Source organism: Hordeum vulgare, chromosome 1H (genome assembly GCF_904849725.1).
Source record: "Hordeum vulgare subsp. vulgare chromosome 1H, MorexV3_pseudomolecules_assembly, whole genome shotgun sequence".
Taxonomy (NCBI): Eukaryota; Viridiplantae; Streptophyta; class Magnoliopsida; order Poales; family Poaceae; genus Hordeum; species Hordeum vulgare.
In genome coordinates, this window is record NC_058518.1 from 142,316,163 (window position 1) to 142,338,026 (window position 21,864).

Genomic DNA, 21,864 nt, shown 5'->3' on the forward strand with positions numbered 1-21,864 from the left:
AAGCTTACCAAGGAGATCTCTACTTGTCCTCCCTTTGTGTTAATTGATAATACTTGTGCAACTAACCCTTGTTGTGAGCATGTTCATCTTGTGGAGGAAAATGCCAAGTTAAAGGAGAAACTTGAGAAGGGCCTTGTGGCATGCAGACAAGGTGACAAGAGTCTGAACGATCTTTTGAGCACTCAAAAGGGTGTTGTAGGAAAGGAAGGACTTGGACTTACCTCCAAGTCAAAAGGTAAAAGGAAGAACAAGGACAAGCGATCTCTCACCCTCATGGACATCTTTGTCAAAGAGGGTGAGGGGACTCAGAAGGTGAACAGGAACAAGGTGGACTATGGGAACCCCAAGAAGGGCAAAACCGCTCCTACTAACACAGCCGGCAAACTCAATTCCTCTTATGTGTTATGTTGTGCTAGTGATGGGCATGTTTATACCAGATTTGTTGGTTCCTACGATGAAGATATTGAATGGGCTATCTGGGTTCCTAAGACCCTTGTCTCTAACATGAAAGGACCCATTAAAAAATGGGTACCTAAAACCAAGCCTTGATCTATTGCAGGAGTTTGCTTCCGGTGGGGTGTCATGGTTGCTCGATAGTGGAGCAACAAATCATATGACCGGAAGCAAGGACTTAGTGGTGGATGTGCATCCTTCTCCATCTATGTCCACCCACGTCCAATTCGCCGATGCATCCTCGTCAAAGGTATTGGGATTTGGTAAGGTGGTCGTCTCTCAAGATTTATCTATTGAGAAGGTCATGCTTGTTGAGTCACTTGCCTACAATTTACTTTCGGTTCGTCAACTTGCAATCATGGGTTTTTCCACATTCTTTAATATCGACATTGTGGTCCTCCTAAGGAGCAAGACTCTTAAAGTAGCCTATGTTGGACATGTCGAAAATGGTCTCTATGTGGTGAACTTCTCGAAGTGACCCACTAAGACTGCGACATGTTTAATGGCTAAAGTTGACGTGCGCTGGCTTTGGCATCGCCGTTTAGCTCATGTCAATATGAGATCTTTGCAAAGTCTTCTGACAGGGGACCATGTTCGTGGACTAACAAATGTGAGCTTTGCTAAAGATCGTGTTTGCAGTGCTTGCATTGAAGGAAAGATTCATGAAACTGCTCATCGTCCAATGACTCTTATCTACACTAAGAGGCCATTGGAACTTCTCCATATGGATCTGTTTGGTCCTCCAACAATTGATAGTCTTGGAGGCAGAAAATATTGCTTAGTGATTGTTGACGACTACTCAAGATATGCCTGGGTATATTTCTTCAAAAGGAAGAGTGAAACTCAACAAACGGTCATCAACTTTGCTAATGAAGCGCAACGTCAACATGAAGCAAAGATCTTGATGATTAGGAGTGACAACGGCACCGAGTTCAAGAACTACACCCTAGATGAGTTTCTAGGTGATGAGGGAATAAAGCACCAATATTCTGCACCATATACCCCTCAGCAAAACGGCGTGGCAGAAAGGAAGAACCGGACCTTGATAGAAGTTGCAAGAACAATGATGGCAGAATTCAAATCTCCATACAACTTCTGGGCAGAGGCCATCAACACAGCATGTCATGCGTCCAATCGGCTCTACATCCGCAAAGGCTTGAACAAGACTCCGTATGAGATTCTAACTGGAAACAAACCCAACCTCAAGTACTTCCGGGTATTCGGTTGTAAGTGTTTCATTCTTAAAAAGGGAGCTCGGTTAGCTAAATTTGATTCTAGAGCACATGAGGGTATCTTTGTTGGTTATGCTACAAACTCTCATGCTTACCGTGTCCTCAACAAGTCCACCGGACTAATTGAGGAGACGTGTAACGTAGAGTTTGACGAAAATAATGGCTCCCAAGTGGAGCAAAGTGGTCTTTGTGATATAGGTGATGAAATTCCTCCCGAAGCCATAAGAAGAATGGGGATTGGTCAAATACTCCCCATTGAGGAACCCCTTGTGGCCGAAGGATAAGGACAATGCTCTACTCAAGTGGAGCCATCACCCCCACGAGCCCCACACGCTTCCGATGAACAAAGAGAAGACTCTCAACAAGTTGATCAAGCTCACGGTCAAGATCAATTGCCTAACAATGGTGATATGCCCCATGATATTCAAGCACTACTACAAGACCCTGAACCAGCACAAGATCAAGATCAAGAGCAACCACTAATACAAGATCAAACTAGTGAACCTGCTCAAGTCGAAGGACAAGATGATCAGGAGACTGTCTCACAATTCCCGTCTGGAGCTCCAACAACCGGCTCAAGACGCAAGGGCAAACAAAAGATACAAGTCGACGCTCCTCCGTTATCTAATGAAGAACTCTTGGAGCGTCGAGCAGCCAAGAATGCGAACAAGCTGAGAGCCAAGTCACATCTTATGAAGAATGTTCTTGGTAGTTTAAAAAGGGGAGTATCTACCCGTCAACAGCTTTGGAATTATTGTGAGCATCACGCGTTTGTCTCGTATTGTGAACCTCAACAGGTACAGGAAAGCGCTCGATGATGAGGATTGGCTTATGGCCATGCATGAAGAACTTAACAACTTCGAGCGCAACCAAGTCTGGGATTTAGTGCCTCGACCAACGAAGGAACATAATGTCATTGGGACCAAATGGATATTTAAGAACAAGCAAGATGCAAATGGAATTGTGATTCGAAACAAGGCAAGATTGGTGGCTCAAGGCTACTCCCAAGTCGAGGGTATCGACTACGGTGAAACCTTTGCCCCTGTTGCTCGTCTAGAATCTATTCGCATGTTACTTGCATTTGCTTCTCATCATAACTTCAAATTACAGCAAATGGATGTGAAAAGTGCATTTCTTAATGGTCCTTTGAATGAGTTGGTATATGTCAAACAACCCCCGGGATTCGAACATCCCAAGCTCCCCAATCATGTGTACAAACTCAATAAGGCACTCTATGGCCTTAAACAAGCCCCACGCGCGTGGTATGAGTACCTTACTGAGTTGTTACAAGATCGTGGGTTTGAAATTGGGAAGATTGATCCCACTCTTTTTACTAAGAGGGTTAAAGGGGATTTGTTCATATGCCAACTATATGTTGATGATATTATCTTTGGCTCTCCTAACATTTCATTCAATGAAGAATTTGCTGCGCTAATGACTGAGAAGTTTGAGATGTCCATGATGGGAGAGTTGAAGTTTTTCCTCGGGTTCGAGATTAAACAAGGTCTAGAAGGGACATTCATCAAACAAGCCAAGTACACTCAAGACATGCTCAAACGGTTCGAGCTCGAAGATGTCAAACCGGTCAAGTTCCCCATGCCAACCAGATGCAAGCTTGACAGTGATCCCAATGGTAAAGCAGTGGATCAAAAGGTATACCGCTCCATGATTGGATCCCTCCTTTACCTCTATGCATCTAGACCGGATATTATGTTGAGTGTAGGGATATGTGCACGGTTTCAATCCGCACCAAAAGAAAGTCATTACATGGCTGTCAAACGAATCTTTCGATATTTGGCTCATACCCCAAACTTTGGCCTCTGGTATCCCAAAGGAGCAAACTTCAATCTAGTTGGCTATTCTAACTCAGATTGGGCTGGAGATTGCGTGGAGAGGAAGTCAACATCTGGAGGGTGCCAATTCCTTGGTTGCTCTTTGGTAAGTTGGTCTTCAAAGAAGCAGAACTGTGTCTCCTTATCATCCACCGAAGCTGAGTATGTGGCAGCTGCAAGTTGTTGTGCACAATTGCTATGGATGAGGCAAACTTTAAAGGATTATGGTGTCACTTGTGACAAAGTGCCTCTTCTATGTGACAATCAAAGCGCCATCAAGATTTCCCTCAACCCAGTGCAACATAGCAAAACCAAACATATTGATATTCGTCATCACTTCATCCGTGAACATATCAAGCTAGGTGATATTGAGGTTCACTTCATCCACACTGAAGAGCAACTTGCAGATATTTTCACCAAGCCACTAGATGAAGCAAGGTTCCGGGAGTTAAGGCATGAGCTAAATATCATTGATTCAAGTAATGTGGATTGAAACTAGGCATGTTGCACCTCACTTTACATTTCATCTTGGTCTAGATGTAGGCATGGACATAGGGGGAGTGTTGTTCTCTCAATGAACTCTCCCTCCCCCCATTATGCGTAAATCAATCTAGTCTTTCACTTTAGCCATTGTCAAATGGCACTTGTGCTTCAAAGACGAGCATTGGTCATGAACCCAAGGATAATTCTTCGCGGTGTCATACCATTGTCTCAAACATAGGTGGCCTCGGCCACCGCCCCTCCATCCTCTCTTGCGTATAAAGGAGAGGATATACAATGACAAGTCAGTACATTTTCTTGGATGTCATCCCTTTTTACTCACTTGTCATGTGCCCAAGTTTCCCTTTTTCCTTAGCCGTGTTGAAACATGTACAGCGGTACTACCGCCAGGACCCCAGCGGTACTACCGCCAGGGGTAGCGGTACTACCGCCAGGACCCCAGCGGTACTACCGCCAGGTATGGCGGTACTACCGCCAGGATTCAAAATCTAACACAACTAGCTAGAAAATTTCTAGGGTTTCAAGGGGGAGCGGTACTACCGCCAGGGGGAGCGGTACTACTGCCAGGACCCCAGCGGTACTACCGCTGCATCTGGCGGTACTACCGCCAGCTAGCGGTACTACCGTCGGGGCCACAGCGGTACTACCGCTGGCCCGTACCCCTTGGGCTATATAAAGGGAGGGGGATCCCGATTTTTACATCTGTTTCTTCTTCCTCGCGGCTCCTCCCTCCCCTAGCCCGAAAACCCCCTGTTTGGATCTCACTTCGTGGAGCTCCTTCTCCCCGTTGGTGTGGAAGGGTTGCTTCATCTCTTCTTCCTACTCCAAGAGCCATGAATCCCGGTAAAGCTCCTCCCTTCTTCTATTTGGTTGTTCTTCGTGTTCTAGGGTTAGGAGCATTGGGGATTGGATTCATCTTGTTGATCCTATGGCTAGTTATTGGATGGCATGAAGGAAATATTTGAGGGGAGTATAGGTCTGATGGTTTGTTGTTGTGTTTGCTGCCATGCTCTAGGATTTCATCGTCTTAGATCGAATACTTGAAATTTTGGATTAGATCTAAACATGCTCTCTCTTGCCTAGGCATGTTTGTACCTCTTGTTACTAAGTGTTCCTCATGACAGTAGGGCTGGGGTGTACGTCTTAGTGTTCATATTCAGTCCATGCCCTCGAAAACGAGTTTTATATGTCAGATCTGAAAGTCAAACCCCCAGCGGTACTACCGCCAGCGGGTAGCGGTACTACCGCCAGGGGTAGCGGTACTACCGCTATGACCCCCAGCGGTACTACCGCCAGGACTGGCGGTACTACCGCCAATGGTGTATTTTTTGTGTTTTGTGCTTAGCAATGCGTGTTTACTTTTTCTGCGTTTTCAAGATTCATTGCCTTGACTTTTCTTGTCGCCTCTTTTTCGCTTTGTGGTCTGTGTCACAGGTGGCTCTGCTCGCTGTTCGAACCCCCCACGGGACACAGCGTCCAAACAGTTTCGCAACTCAGAGGCGCCCGAGGGGTCTGCCACGTCTGGTCTGCCTCCCAAGAAGAAGTCCTTCAAGAAGGTCGCTCACAAGGACAAGAGGGTCAATATCCGTACAATGTCCCCCAAGGACTTTCTGCACTTTCGCACCAAGAACCCCTATCTCAAGGAGAGGGAAGTGATCGATGGGGTTGAAAATGTCTGGGCAAGGGACCAGTGCAGGATCTATCGGGATGTTATTGCTTCCTTCAAGAAGAACCATGTCTCTGTTCAGTGGATTGATCTGGCACATCTTCAGCAGAACAAGGACTACTTTGGTGATGCCCTCTCTCTGGTTGACAAACTGGGCATCAAAGACATCATCACCTTCAAGACGGACTTTGATCCCACTGCAGTGGCTCAGTTTTATGTCACATTCCATTTCTCTCCTGATGCACAGCGTTCCATGATCTGGATGACTGGGTCGAAGAAGATGACCGGTTCCTGGACTGAGTTCATGCAGTTCCTTCACATTGACTTTCAGGGTGCTGACACTCCTCTTGGGATGCGTCCTTATGCTGCAGCCCCCACCGATAGGGCCCCCGCAAAGGACAGACTGCAGTCACTGTATTTGAGGAAGGGGGTGCTTCCCAAGCACCTGGACATCATGCATCGGATCTTTCGCAACACCCTCTTCCCTCGGAGTGGTAACTTTGATGAGGTCCATGGCTACTTGGCTGAGATGCTGTTACTGTGTGAGGAGGCTATGTCTCAGGAGTCTGCTCAGCTGGATATTTCAGATGTGATGTTCACAGAGCTCTGGAACTGCATCATCAATCGTAAGGTTCCTATCTACGGGCCTTACCTGTTCGCATACATTTGCCATAAGTGGGAACAGGCTTTTCCGGATGAGGTGCTCTACGCACAGTCTGATTACATTGTGCATGACCCGATCAGGCTTCGCGTCAAGGACAAGTGGGCCAACCCATCTACATCCTCTCAGCACATGGATACTGATATAGAGACCGCTGCTGACAGAGGAACTGCCTCTCAGTCCCGCTCGTCTGCCATGCCATCTTGGGCTATCAAACTGCAGGATAAGATGAAGACACTTTTATGTATGCAGGCCAAGGGTCAGTACCAGACACATGTGGCTCAGAAGCAGAGCCGCCAGAGGCATAAGCGTGTTCTCAGGACCTTGGATGTGGACATCTCCAGCGGCTCAGAGGACGACATCACTCCTGAGGCCACTTGGATGCAGGCTCAGGGGTACCAGTGGTCTGGCGATGAGGCAGAAGAGGAGGAGCAGACCGACCAGGAGGGGCAGACGAGTCTGGTGATCCTGAAGACGAGGAGTAGTTACCTGTGGCATTAGGCGTGCCCCTTTTTGGTGTCGTGTGCCAAAGGGGGAGAGAGTCTAGGATTTGCTTTCATTTCGAACTTTGCATTGCTTTGCTTTATCTCGTATGGTTTGCTTCGAACTTGGTTTGATTCTCGTTTGCTATCTTTTGTGAGACATGATCTTATGTGAGATTTATTTCCATCATATACTGTGAGTCATATATCCCGTATTGTCATATATCTCTATCTTTTTGTTCTCATATTATTCTCTGTGCAAATCCGGTATTGTCATCAATCCACCAAAAAGGGGGAGATTGTTGAGGCATAGTTTATGCCTAAGTAATTTTGGTGATTGATGACAGTACCGTACAGGACTAATCGTGTGTGTCAAGGTTTCAGGTAACACTCGTCAACGGCACAAGACGACACGTCTCCTCTCTTCTGGAACGGAAGCACGGCGCTCTCTACGATTCTCTTTATTTGAGTCATAGGAAAGCCGTACTATTAAGAGGAGATCCGTAGTGGAAAGGTTTGGGTGGAATCTATCTTTACACACGCACACTTCACATTCTCCCTTTCCTTATCTTTTGGAGCGGCCCTCGCCTATTCGTCTCGATTATCTCTGCAAAATGGTCCCCAGCGGTAGTACCGCTGGTGCCAGCGGTAGTACCGCTGGTGCCAGCGGTAGTACCGCTGGACTGCTAGCGGTAGTACCGCTGCATCCAGCGGTAGTACCGCTAGCCAGCGGTAGTACCGCCCCTGGTCAGCGGTAGTACCGCTCCAGGTGTTTTGTTCCACCTACCTAGCGGTAGTTCGTGGATGGACCCTTTTGCGAAGACTTTCCCGGCGGTAGTAGTGCTTGTGCACTACCAAGGGGCCAGCGGTAGTACCGCTGGTGTCAGCGGTAGTACCGCTGCAGCCAGCGGTAGTACCGCTGGTACTCAGGCAGAGAGTGGGAAAACGGTCTGATTTTTTCCCCCACTATATAAAGGGTTCTTCTAGCTGAGGAACCCTATCTCTTACCTCTCTAAGCTCCATTGTTGCTCCACGAGCTCTAAAGTGCCCGATCTCTCTCCCTAGCCAATCAAACTTGTTGATTCTTTAGGGATTGGTTGAGAAGGCCTAGATCCACACTTCCACCAAGAGAAAAGTTGATTCCCCCACCAATCCCTTGCGGATCTTGTTACTCTTGGGTGTTTGAGCATCCTAGACGGTTGAGGTCACCTCGAAGCCATATTCCATTGTGGTGAAGCTTCGTGGTTTAGTTGGGAGCCTCCAAGCTTTGTGTGGAGTTGCCCCAACCTTGTTTGTAAAGGTTCGGTCGCCGCCTTCAAGGGCACCTATAGTGGAATCACGGTACCTTGCATCGTGCGAGGGCGTGAGGAGAATACGGTGGCCTTAGTGGCTTTTTGGGGAGCACTGTGCCTCCACACCGCTCCAACGGAGACGTACTTCCTGTCAAAGGGAAGGAACTTCGGTAACACATCCTCGTCTCCATCGGTTCCACTTGTGGTTATCTCTACCCTTTACTTTGTATTTGTTTATGCTTGTGACTATATCTTACTTGTCTTAATAGCTCTTGTTGTTAGCTTCTATAGGGTTCACCTCATTGTCATATTATTTGTGAACCCGTATAGTGTTTACCTTAACTTGTTAAGATTAATTAAGAAGTGGTCGTTGTCTATTCACCCCCCCCCCTCTAGCCAACCATATCGATCCTTTCAGACAGGCCCTTCGCAGAGGGAAGCATTGATTTGCAGACGTGCCAGAGCTCAAGCTTTGAAAACAGAGATAATAATTTTGGGTGGCATGCTTTCATTGTCAACGCAATGACCAAGAGTTCTCAATATCTTCCATGCTACTCATGCTATAGGTGGTTCCCAAACAGAAAAGTAAAGTTTTAACTCGCCCACCACCAATCAATCACACTCCACGGCTAACCGAATCCTCGGGTACCATCCATACTAACATCAATCCGGGGGGAGTCTTGTTTCATAGTTATGTTTTCGATTTAAGCGTGGAACTAGGCATTCCAAATACCGGCCCCTTTCTCTTGAATGAATGTGAATAAACACATGCCGAGGATAACACTCCTAGCATGGAAGATACCAATAGCCCTCTGTCACCACATGAGTGGTTCGGGCATGCAAAACAGATTATTTCTTGAAGGTTTAGAGAGTGGCACATGCAAATTTACTTGGAACGGCACGTAGATACCGCAACTAGGCAGGTATGGTGGACTCTCATGGAAAAACTTTTGGGTTTATGAAAGTGGATGCACAAGCAGTATTCCGCTTAGTACAAGTGAAGGCTAGCAAAAGACTGGGAAGCGACCAACTAGAGAGCGACAACAGTCATCAAGATGCAATGAGTTTGACTAACATTGAATGCAAGCATGAACAGGATATAAATCACCATGAACACGAACATCATAGAGGCTATGTTGATTTTGTTAAAACTACATGCATGAACATGCGCCAAGTCAAGCCACTTGAAACATTCAAAGGAGAATACCATCCTATCATACTACATCATAGTCATCTCAAAATCTATGTTGGCATTCAAGACAAACCATTATAAGCTCTCAGCTAAATAAGCATTGCATCAGAAGCTATAATCTCTAAGTTGTCATTGCAAACACGGTTCTCTCACAACAAAGCAAAATCTGGGTCGACAAGCTAGTCATATTTACAAAAACAAAATAGATAGAATTCATACCAGCTTTTCAGTCTCAGTCACTTCATCATATATCATCATTGTTGCCTTTCATTTGCACAATCGAACGATGTGAACAATAATAAGCGCATTGGACTAAGCTGAATCTGCACGCAAACACAAAGGAGAAGACAAAATAATATGGCTCTTTGAAAGCTAAACAGGTAAGCATGTAAGAACCACTAAACATTGTAACCAATATCTTCTACCTTGACACAAAGAAAAAGAAAACTATTTACACGGGAAAGCTCCCAACAAGCAAAAGAAGAAAGAAAAATCTTTTTGGGTTTTCTCAAAAGGACACAAAACAAGAAAACAAAAATAAACTGGCATGGATAATACAGTAGCAAAGTGTAAACACCGACTAACAAAGTGAAAGCATAAGCATGAATATAAAGTCGGTGAGAACACGTACTCCCCCAAGCTTAGGCTTTTGGCCTAGCTTGGTCTACTCCCAAGGTGGGAAATAACCAGCTCCGGGATACTCTGGGGTAGACTGTGGATGCCACTGCTGTGTGAGCTCCTGTGGCTCCCACTGATAAACTGGCGTCTGGTACTCGACTGGCGGCTCGGGCACGGGCGCCTGTGGTTGGGCCAAGCCCCAATATGCATAGATGTCCACGGGAATAATAGTGTACCTGCCTGCATGAAGATCAAACAAAGAAGGAGCAGGCAAAGTAATAGTCTTCGAGTACCCTGACTAAACACCAGGTTATAAATCATCCGTCTACTAGCATCTCTATCCAGAAAATCATGGCGAACCATGTTGTCATAATCCAGATATCTCTCAGGGAGAAGCATCTCTCTTTCCTCTCCTAGTCTAATCGGTATCTCAAAGTGTCTGGCAAGACGGGTAGCATAGATACCTCCATAGACAACACCTTTAGAACGGTTCAGGTTCAACCGTTGAGCTACTATAGCGCCCAAGCTATAAGTCTTATCGTTATAAAGGCCTTCGCGCAAAACCGCAAGGTCTGGAGAACTAAGTGATCCAGCCTCCCCACGGCCAATCAAACATTTTCCCACAAATAGTGAGAAGTACCGAAGCATAGGAAAATGTATGCTAGCAATTCTAGCGCGAGACACTCCTCTCTCCTCTCCAACAGCAATAGAACCAATGAAATCCTCCAAGTCCCGTGGACGAGGGTCACGGATATCCCCAACATAAGGTAATTTGCATACATTGCAAAAGTCCTGCAGTGTCATGCACTTGGGGACATCGTAAATCATGAACTCAACCATGGGAGGATTCTTCCTCGGATAAAAGTTGAAGCTTTGAACAAAAATATTGGTGAGGAGGAGGTATTGTGGGCACTTATCTTCAACAAACGCAGTAAGACCTGCGTTCTCCACTAAGTAATAAAAGTCTTCATAAAGTCCGGTGGCGCGCAAAAATTCATCACTTGGCCACTCGCACGCTCGAACTTTTGTGACTCGAGGGACTACGTACTTGGGGTGATTCTTCTCATCCTCCTTGGGGTTACGGCTTGAAGAGCCTCTCAAGAACCTCCTCATCTTTTTCTTTTTCTAGCTCTGAAAAATTCGGAAATTTTTAGAGACTTCGGAAGAAAAGTGAATGAAGATTAACCCAACTTGTAGCAACTACTCCTACTAGTGCCTAGAGACCGTATCACGCACTAAAACTACTTAGGACCAGCTGAAATCAACATTTCTAGCTCAAGAACAGGGTCACCAAGGTAGCAAGAATTCGCGAAGGACAAAGCACTAGAGAAAAAACTAATTGGACCAATGGAGGAGTCACTTACCAAGGAGTAATTTCCCCAAAACAGTTCGGAGAATGGTGCTTTGAGCAAGGAGATCAAAAATCACAACCAAATGAGCAAGAACACGGGTTTGAGCTGCGAAACAATTTTTTCTGGAGGTGGAAGAAGAGGCTGGGAGCTGGAATGAGTGGAGGGGGTGCCTGTGGGCCCCACAAGCTTGCACCCCACCACCAGGGGTAGGTGGCGGTGGCACGGCTTGTGGCCCACTGGTCTGGCCCCCAGGCCAGCTCTCAGGCCCAGAAATTTTCAAAAATTCCAGAAAAAATCATACTAAATTTTCAGGACCATCGGAGAACTTTTATTTTCGAGGTATTTTTCTCCGGGACGCTAAAACAGAAAACAGGAAAAACTAAACTAATTCTATCATTTTTCTTATAAGCAACAGAAAAGGAAAACTCAAAACAAAGGTATGTGACTCTCTGATTCATCCGTTTCATGGTCATCGAAAGAAATCCGTCAATGGGATTGATCAAGTCCTTATGAGAAAACCTTCTCGAATCGCAAGAGAGAACGGAGAATTTTAGAATAGCCACTAAGTCACCTCAATGGGGATATGTATCTCCCCAACAAGCAAATCATACTTCATCTTGACACGAGGAATAGGGCATTCAGAGCTCCCAATAAGAACCGATGAAGTCTTTTCGATAGCATTGATGCAATGTACTTGATATCATTTCTTCAGAAAGTGCACGGTGTGCTCATTACCGTTGACATGGAAAGTGACATTGCCTTTGTTGCAATCTATAACAGCCCCTGCAGTGTTTAAAAATGGTCTTCCGAGGATTATAGCCATGGCATCGTCCTCGGGAATATCCAAGATAACAAAGTCTGTTAAGATAGTGGTATTAGCAACCACAACAGGCACATCCTCGCAAACGCCGATAGGGAAAGCAGTTGATTTTCGGCCATTTGCAGAGAAATTTCAGTGGGTGTCAACTTATCCAATTCAAGTCTATGATAAAGACAGAGTGGCATAACACTAACACCGGCTCCAAGGTCACATAAGGCAGTTCTTACGTAGTTTCCTTTAATAGAGCAAGGTATAGTGGGCACTCCGGGATCACCAAGTTTCTTAGGATTTCCACCTTTAAAAGTGTAATTGGCAAGCATGGTGGAGATCTCAAGATTTGTTATCTTCCGTTTATTAGTCACGATATCTTTCATGTACTTGGCGTACGGAGACATCTTGAGCATATCAGTTAACCGCATCTGCAGAAAGACGGGTCTTATCATCTCAACAAAGCGCTCAAAATCCTCATCATCCTTTTTCTTGGATGGATTAGGAGGGAAGGGCATAGGTCTCTGAACCCATGGCTCCCTTTCTTTACCATGCTTCCTAGCAGTGAAGTCATTCTTGTCGTATCTCTTAGGTTGTGGATTATCAGGATTAACCGTAGGTTCAATCTCCACATCCTCGTCATTGCTAGGTTGAGCATTATTATGAACATCACTGTCCATATTGTCACCAGGTTCATGTTCATCACCTAATTGTGTTTCTGCATCAGACGCAGAAATATCATTAGATTCTTCAGGTGTGACAGTATTTGGTGAACTGGCGTGTAGGTTTCTATCATCCTTCTTCTTCTCCTTAGGATGACTGGGTGTATCAGCATTGATTCCTTGAGAATCTTGATCAATTCTCTTAGGATGACCTTCAGGATACAAAGGTTCCTGGGTCATTTCGCCTCCTCTAGTAATGACTCTGACAGAGTTGTCATTTAATTCATTGAGCAGGTCATTCTGAGCTTTAAGTACTTGTTCTACCTGAGTAGTAATCATAGAGGCATGTTTACTCAGAAGCTTCAGAGCATTGACATTTCTGTCGACACAAGCACTTAAATGGCTAAGCATACGAGTACTTTGTTCCAAATGTCTGCTAACATAACCATTGAAACTTTGTTGTTTGGCAACAAAGTTGTCAAATTCATCAAAGCATAGGCTAGCAGGTTTATCAAAAGGAATATCACTCTCATCAAACCTACGCGGAGAATTCACTTCCACTACCTGTATTGGGTTATCGAGACCATGGATCTCTTCGATAGGTGGTAGATTTTTGACATCTTCAGATCTAATGCCTTTCTCTTGCATAGATTTCTTGGCTTCTTGCATATTTTCGGGACTGAGGAATAGAATACCTCTTTTTTTAGGAGTTGGCTTAGGAGGTGGTTTTGGTAATAGTCCAAGCATTATCGTTGATCAAGAGGTTATTCAGTAGGGTCTCAGCTTGTTCTACAGTTCGTTCCCTAAAAACACAACCAGCACAACTATCTAGGTGGTCTCTAGAGGCATCGGTAAGTCCGTTATAGAGGATATCAAGTATCTCGTTCTTCTTAAGAGGGTGATCAGGCAAAGCATTCTGTAGCTGAACGAGCCTCCCTCAAGCTTGTGGAAGACTCTCTTCTTGGAGTTGAGCAAAGTTGTATATTTCCTGCAAGGCAGCTTGCTTCTTATGGACAGGGAAATATTTCTCACAGAAGTAATAGACCATCTCCTGGGGACTATGCACACATCCAGGAGCAAGAGAGGTGAACCAGACTTTAGCGTCATCCTTTAGAGAGAAAGGAAACAACTTAAGGATATAGTAGTGGCGGATCTTCTCCTCATTAGTGCAAAGGTTGGCTATTTCGGATAGTTTGGCAAGATGGGCTATGACCGTCTCAGACTCATAACCGTGAAAAGGATCAAATTCGACTAGAGAGATTATCTCAGGGTCGACAGAGAATTCATAATCCTTATCGGTGACAAAGATAGGCGAAGTGGCAAACTTTGGGTCATTTTTCATCCTAGCTTCCCGAGATTTTTCCTTCCACTTGAGAAGTAATTTCTCAGCGTCATAGGCATCCTTACACGCAAGAAAATCCTCAGCTATCTCTCCCTCCATAACGTAACCCTCAGGTATATGAGGCAATTCATATCTAGGAGAGCTAGATCTAGCAGGAGCAAAAGCAGGTTCTATCTCAATAGTATCGGTAGTTTCAGAAGCATCACGAGCATTGGCAGTAACTCTAGCAATATGAGCATCAAGGAACACTCCTAGTGGAACATCAGGAAAATGAGTATCTCTAGCAGTATCAAGCATAGCATCATCAAGCAAAATAGCATCTCTAGAATCATCAGGCAAAGCAGTATCAAGCATAGCATCTCTAGCAGTATCAAGCATAGTATCATCATGCATAGTATCAAGCATAGCATCTCTAGCAGTATCACGCATAGTATCAAGCATAGTATCATCAGGCATAGTATCAAGCATAGCATATCTAGCAGTAGTATCACAAGCATCATCAAGCACATGCGACATATCAATATTTCTAGTAGGAGGTGATGTCGCAAACTTACTCATAACTGAAGGTGAATCAAGTGCAGAGCTAGATGGCAATTCCTTACCTCCCCTCGTAGTTGAGGGCAAGACTTTGGTCTTCGGATCCTTCAGATTCTTCATAGTGATCAGCAGATATAAATCCCAAGTGACTCAGAGAATATAGCAATACCTCCCTGGCAACGGCGCCAGAAAAATGCTGATTGCAATCTCTCGCGATGGCTAGACGAATGCTGATGACAACAAACCTTCCCTTGCAACGACACCAGAAGAATGCTGCTAGCACTCCCCGACAACAGAACTAGAAGAATGTTGTTGATGGCCCACCAGCGCGTGGGTTCGCAGCAGTTTTTGAGGGTAGAGTATTCAACCCAAATTTGTTGATCGCCTATAGGAAGTGAGAGAATACTCTCGAGTATTAGCAGCTGAATTTGTCAGATTCAACCACACCTGAAAGATTAGTATCTGCAAGCACAAAAGTAACAGCAAAGTAATATGATAACAACGGTGTTAGAAACGATCTGTTGATGGCAGACTATTCCTAACGATTGTATCAATGGCGCCTCCGTTGCCGCATTGACGGAAGTTGTCAGTTCCCGTCAACGTCCAGTGAACCAAAATTGTAGCAGGTAGCAGCAGTGTAACGAGTAACAGCAGTGGCAAGGAACATCAGTAGTGACATTAGTAGCAAGTAGCAACAGTAGCAAGCGACAATAATAGCAACAGTAGTAGCAGCAGCAACAGAGCAAGACAAGTAACAACATTAGCGACACTAGTAGCAGCAGCAACAGAGCAAGACAAGTAAAAACAGTAGGACAAACTCGTAGGCAATGGGTCGGTGATTTGTTTGGATGATATTCATCATGCAACAGCTATAACACAGAGAGATATGTGGCTAGCTCCCGTTCGTCAATGTGATGTAGGCATGCATTCCGTGTGTCGTCATACATGCTTAGGGAAAAGAACTTGCATGACATCTATTGTCCATCCCTCCCGTGGCAGCGGGGTCCAAAAGGAAACTACGGGATATTAAGGTTCTCCTTTTAATAAAGAACTGGACCAACGCATTAGCACTTGGTGAAGACATGAACTCCTCAAACTATGGTCATCATTGGGAGTGGTTCCGGTTATTGTCACTCCGGGGTTGCCGGATCATAACACATAGTAGGTAACTACAACTTGCAAGATCGGATCTAGAACACACATATATTGGTGACAACATAATAATTTCAGATCTGAAATCATGGCACTCGGGCCCTAGTGACAAGCATTAAGCATGGCAAAGTAGTAGCAACATCAATCTCAAAACATAGTGGATAATAGGGATCAATCCCCATCAAAACTAACTCGATTACATGATAGATCTCATCCTACTCATCACCTCCCAGCGAGCCTACGAATAGATTACTCACGAACGACGAAGAGCTTCATGGAATTGGAGAGGGAAGAAGGTTGATGATGACGATGGCGATGATTTCCCCTCTCCGGAGCCCAAGACGGACTCCAGATCTGCCCTCCAGATGAAGAACAGGTGGTGGAGGCGCCTCTGTATCGTAAACGCGACGAAAACTTCTCTTTTTTATTTTTTCTGGGATGAAAGGGGTCTTATAGAGCTGGAATTGGGGGCGGTAGAGCCGTGTGGGCCCCACAAGCCTGCCCACCGCCACCAAGGGGTGGTGGCGGAGCCAGGGCTTGTGGCCCACTGGCCCACCCCCTGAGGTGGAACTTGGCGCATATATTTTTCTTATTTTCGAAAACCGCTCCTCGTAAATTTTCAGGACGTTTGGAGAACTTTGATTTCTGCACAAAAATAACACCAAGGCAATTCTGCTGAAAACAGCGTCAGTCCAGGTTAGTTCCATTCAAATCATGCAAATTAGAGTCCAAAACAAGGGCAAAAGAGTTTGGAAAAGTAGATACGATGGAGACGTATCACTCACTTACACCGGAGGAATGCCTTGTGTGTATAAAATGTCACAACGTAACTGGCTGACTATAAAGGTGCTCTACAGGTATCTCCTAAGGTGTCTGTTGAGTTAGCATGGATCAAGACTCGGATTTGTCACTCTGTATGACGGAGAGGTATCTCGGGGCCCACTCAGCAATACAACATCACAAACAAGCCTTGCAAGCAATGTGACTAAAGAGTTAGCCACGATATCTTGTATTACGGAACGAGTAAAGAGACTTGCCGGTAAGGAGATTGAAATAGGTATGGAGATACCGATGATTGAATCCCGGGCAAGTAACATACCGAAGGACAAAGGGAATGTTGTACAGGATTAACTGAATCCTTGACATAGAGGTTCAACCGATAAGATCTTCGTAGAATATGTAGGATCCAATATGGGCATCCAGATCCCACTATTGGATATTGACCAGAGAGTGTCTCGGTCATGTCTACATAGTTCTCGAATTATTGATCCCACTATTGGATATTGACCAGAGAGTGACATTTCAGTATACTTGAATTATTGATGTTGGTAACCGAAGGTTGTTTCGAGTCCCGGATGAGATCTCGGACATCATGAGGGTTTCCGGAATGGTCGGGAGACGAGATTGATATATAGGGAGTATCCATTTGGCTTCCGGAAGGTTTTCGAACATTACTGGTAAAGTACCGGGAGTGACGAATGGGTTCCGGAGTTCTACTGGTAGGGTCCACCCACCCTGGAGAGAACCAAAGAGGTCCAAGGGTGGCGCACCATCCCTTAGTGGGCTGGTGGCCAGCCCAAGGAAGCCTATTTCAACCAAGGGAGAAAAAGGAAAGGAGGTTGGGACAAAACCGAATTAGGAAGGATGACTCCTTCCAAGTTGTATTGGAGGAGGACTCCTCCTCCACCTCTTGGCTCGGTCGAACCCTAGGGCCTTGCCCTAGGGCACCACCCCTCCCCTCCCTCCTATATATAGTGGAGGCGAGAGAAGCTTTTGGCACCTCAAGCCAAGGCACGTCCCTCTCTCCCTCCACCACTTCGTGACACCCCATAGCTAGTTCGGTACGGTATGGTGAAGCCCTACCGGAGTAGCTCCACCACCATCACCGCCACGCTGTCATGCTGTTGGAGAATTCAGCTACCTCTTCGTCTCTCATGTTGGATTAAGAAGGCGGAGATCTTCATCGAGCTGCACGTGTGTTGAACGCGGAGGTGCCGTCCGTTCGGCGCTAGATCGGGACGAAGTTCGTGGGACGCTTGCGATTCGGATCGTGAAGACGTTCGATTACATCAACCGCGTTTCTTAACGCTTCCCGCTTAGCGATCTACAAGGGTATGTGGATCTGATCTCCCCTCTCGTAGATGATCATCACCATGGATAGGTCTTGCTGTGCATAGGAATTTTTTGGTTTCCTATGCAACGTTTCCCAACAATTATTTGGTTAAGTGTGCAACTCACAAAAACAATGGGGTAGTTAATACATAGTTTACTTATCTGTTCAATGATTGGGTTAACAAAGGGGCCTTAATGGAAATTAACATTGCTAATAGAAGTTATACCTCGAGTAACAACCAAGAGGACCCTTTTTTGCTGCAATTGCTCGTGTCTTTGCATCTGTCACATGGGATGCTCACTACCCCATGTCAATTCTGACAACTCTTCCTAGGGTGGGTAGTGATCACATCCTACTGATAATTGATACAGGGGCTTGGAGGATTACCTCCTTGAAACCTTTTTGCTTCAACAAATGCTGGCTTGACCACCCTAATTTTAGAAAACTACTTGCGGACATTTGGAACACTTATGTTCCTGGTAATAGTGATATTAACATTTGGATGAATAAAACTAGGCTTCTTCGTAAGAAGATTAAGGGCTGGAGTATTAAGATTGAGGCGGGGATTAAGAATAAGAAAAATGAACTTTTACTGGAGTTTAACATTCTTGATGTGTTTTCGAAAAAATCAGCTTGATGTGAGGGACAAAGTTAGGCTGACTGAAATTAAAAAAGAGATTGCATAGATATGGCAACAGGATGTGGCAGCGATCAAGAGGCCTAGAATTAATGATGGAGATAAGAACAACACTTATTTCTATGCCTTGACATAGAAGGAACCATCTTTCGGAGTTCATTGGTGATGATGGGTTAGTTCATACTACTAAAGAAATGCTAGAACTAGCCACTTTTTTATATAAAAAATTGTTTGGCTTTGAACATAAACATAATATTACCCTCGGACCTTCCTCATGGAAGGAACAAGATATGGTTACTAATGTGGAAAATGAACTTCTTCAAAGCAATTTTTCTGAATAAGAGATTAAGGATGCCATCTTTGGGTCCTACGCCCATAAGGTACCTGACTGAGATAGGCTTTCCTTCTTGTTTTACCAGACCTTGTGAGAAGTTATTAAATATGATTTTATGGCTCTAGTTAGGGACTTCGAAGCTGGTACTTTAGACCTACATAGAATGAACCTTGCTTTAATTGTGCTTATTTCTAAGAAGCTCATGCAAAAGATATGAAAAAATTTAGACCTGTCAGTTTGAGCAATCGTGGTATGATTTTTTTTCTAAAGCCATGACTAATAGGGTTTCCCCTATTGGACATAGATTTATTTCTTTGAATCAAACAACCTTTATTAAAAGTAGATTTATTTTGGAGAGTGTGGTTATGGCTCATGATGTCATCCATGAGGTAAAAAAAGTCAGGTACTCGGGGTTTGATCCTAAAACTTGATTACGAAAAAACATATGATAGAGTTAGTTGGAAATTTTATTTGACGTGCTCCATCTAGAGGGTTTGGTCCCAAGTGGATATCCTGGATTAAAAAATTTATGGTCAATAACACTTCTAGTGTGAAGATTAATGACACTCTAGGTCCCCACTTTGGGGAGGAGAAGATCCCAAACAAGTGGATCCATCTTATCCTATCTTATTTAATATGGCAACTGATGTTTTCACTAACATGCTTCAAAAAGCAACAATCCAAGGCTTGGTTGTGGGGCTTCTGTCTCAAGTTATTCCACGGGGGTGTGGTTAGTCTGCAGTATGCAAATGATACTATCCTATTCGCGGAGAATTCAGTGGACAAGGCTAGGAACTTTAAATTGTTGATATCCCGTTTTGAAAACCACGCAAGGATGAAAATAACCTTCCATAAAAGTGATCTTATGACCATTAATACCGAAGAGAATATTGCCATAGAATTTGCCCAGATCTTTTATTGTAAGCTGGGTTATTTCCCTATCAAATACCTAGGAGTGCCTTTGCACTACGACAAACTTAAAATAGAGGACCTACAACCTATTATTGATAGGATTATTAAATGCATGTCTAGTTGGGTGGGGAGATATCTCACATATAAGGGAAGAGTATTTTGCTGTGTGCTTGCATTATTAGCATACATGCTTACCTTATGGCCATGATGAAATTTCCCAAATGAGGTATTAATGCAATTAACTCGCAAACGAACCATTTCTTTTGGGGGAACATGGGTGACCAGCATAAATATCATCTGGCTAACTCGGGTATGATCTCTAAAAAAAAGGAATTCAGAGGTTTGGGCATTCATAGTCTCAAAGAGCTTAACATGGCATCACTCGCCTCATGGGGTAAACGGTATTATGATGGCTCTCACAAAGATTGGAAGAATATTATTTCGTATAATTACAATGTGAATTCCCCCAACATATTTTGGGCCACGGAGAGGGAGGCTCGACCTTTTGGAAGAGTATTATGTGGGCTTTAGCTGCGACCAAAACTTTTTACAAGTGGAAATTGGGTAATGGAGAACCAATTAGTTTCTGGTATGATACCTCGGAAGGGGATTGTTCCCTCAAGGTGCAATTCTAGGATCTGTTCAAGATATGTAATCAACCAGACTATACCGTAACATAGGTGTGGGATGAGTCTACTTTAGGTTGACCTTTAGGAGATGTGTAGATCGAGCTGGGTTGGAAACTTAGAAGCATCTAATTGAGTTGGTTTGTTAGTTCCCTCTTCTAGATGAAACCGATACGCCTATTTGGATGCTACAATCTAGTGGTGTTTATTCAGTCAAATATTTCTATGCTAAAATTAACTTTGGTGGTATAGTTTGTGCTATTGGTAACAAATTATGGAAAGTTGTTTTCCCACAAAAAGTCCATGTTTTTCCGTGGCTATGTGTGTATAATAAGGTGCTCACGCGAGATAATTTGGCAAAACGTAGACCGATTGAGGATTCAACCTGTTTATTTTGTGGGGAGGATGAATCTACCCAACATCTTCCTTTTTTATTGTGTGGTTGCTCAACAGTTGTGGGGCTTTTCCTCTGAATTCTTTGTAATTGGTAAACTTAGTGGCTTTGAGGATATTGTTGCCTTATGGCATAACTCAAAAGGAAATCTCGTGCTTAATTTGGTTGTTGTTGCCTCCTTGTGGATCATCTTGAAACTGAGGAATGAATTTTGTTTTCAGGGGTGTACATGGAGAAGTATCAAATGCATTATTGCCAAATTGAAGGTCTATCTAAACCAGTGCAAAATTCTCTGCGTTGATGCACAAGTAGTGCTCGTACAGCGGTGCATCCGTCTATTGGACAAGCGGCATGGGGGGGTATTGTGGATTGCTTGGAGATGAAGTCAGAGTTCCCATGGAGCACTCGCTGGTTGTAATTGAAGTTAAATTTAGTGTTAAAGAAACTTCTACTCTCAATTTACTCATGTCTTTAATAGTTGTAAGGCCATGAGGCCATACTCTTCTCCAGCTACAAACCTATTGTTGGACCCGTTGCTTCATTTTATAAGAATGGGGGCAAAGGGGAAACCCCTTTCATTCAAAAAAAAGGAAACATAAAAATATGATTAAAATGAAGAAAACTCTCAAAAAAATAGACGAGAGAAATCCTTGATGGAACAAAATACCGAATGAAAAAGTGGAAAGAAACCAAAAAGAGTAGGAGAAAAGTAGCGAACAACAACCAACGACCAACCAACGACCGAATGTGCGCCCTCGAGTGAATGCTAAGCAACGTGGCTCCGTTTTTAAGTATAAGTCTTTTTCAAGATTGCATTATGAGCATATACAAATGTATATAAACATATTTTAAAATGTAAATTTATTCATTTTAATTCGTATTTAGTTTGTAATGAGATTTAAAAAAAATTATATTTAGAACGGAGGGAGTATTATACACAACACATAGTAGCCTCAGACGAGACATAAGCTAGTCTCGCGTGAAGCGCGATATAGATCTCGTGGAACACAAAATAGCTTTAGGCTAGACAGAAGCTAGTCTGAGGTGAAGCGAGAGGTACCTCCTA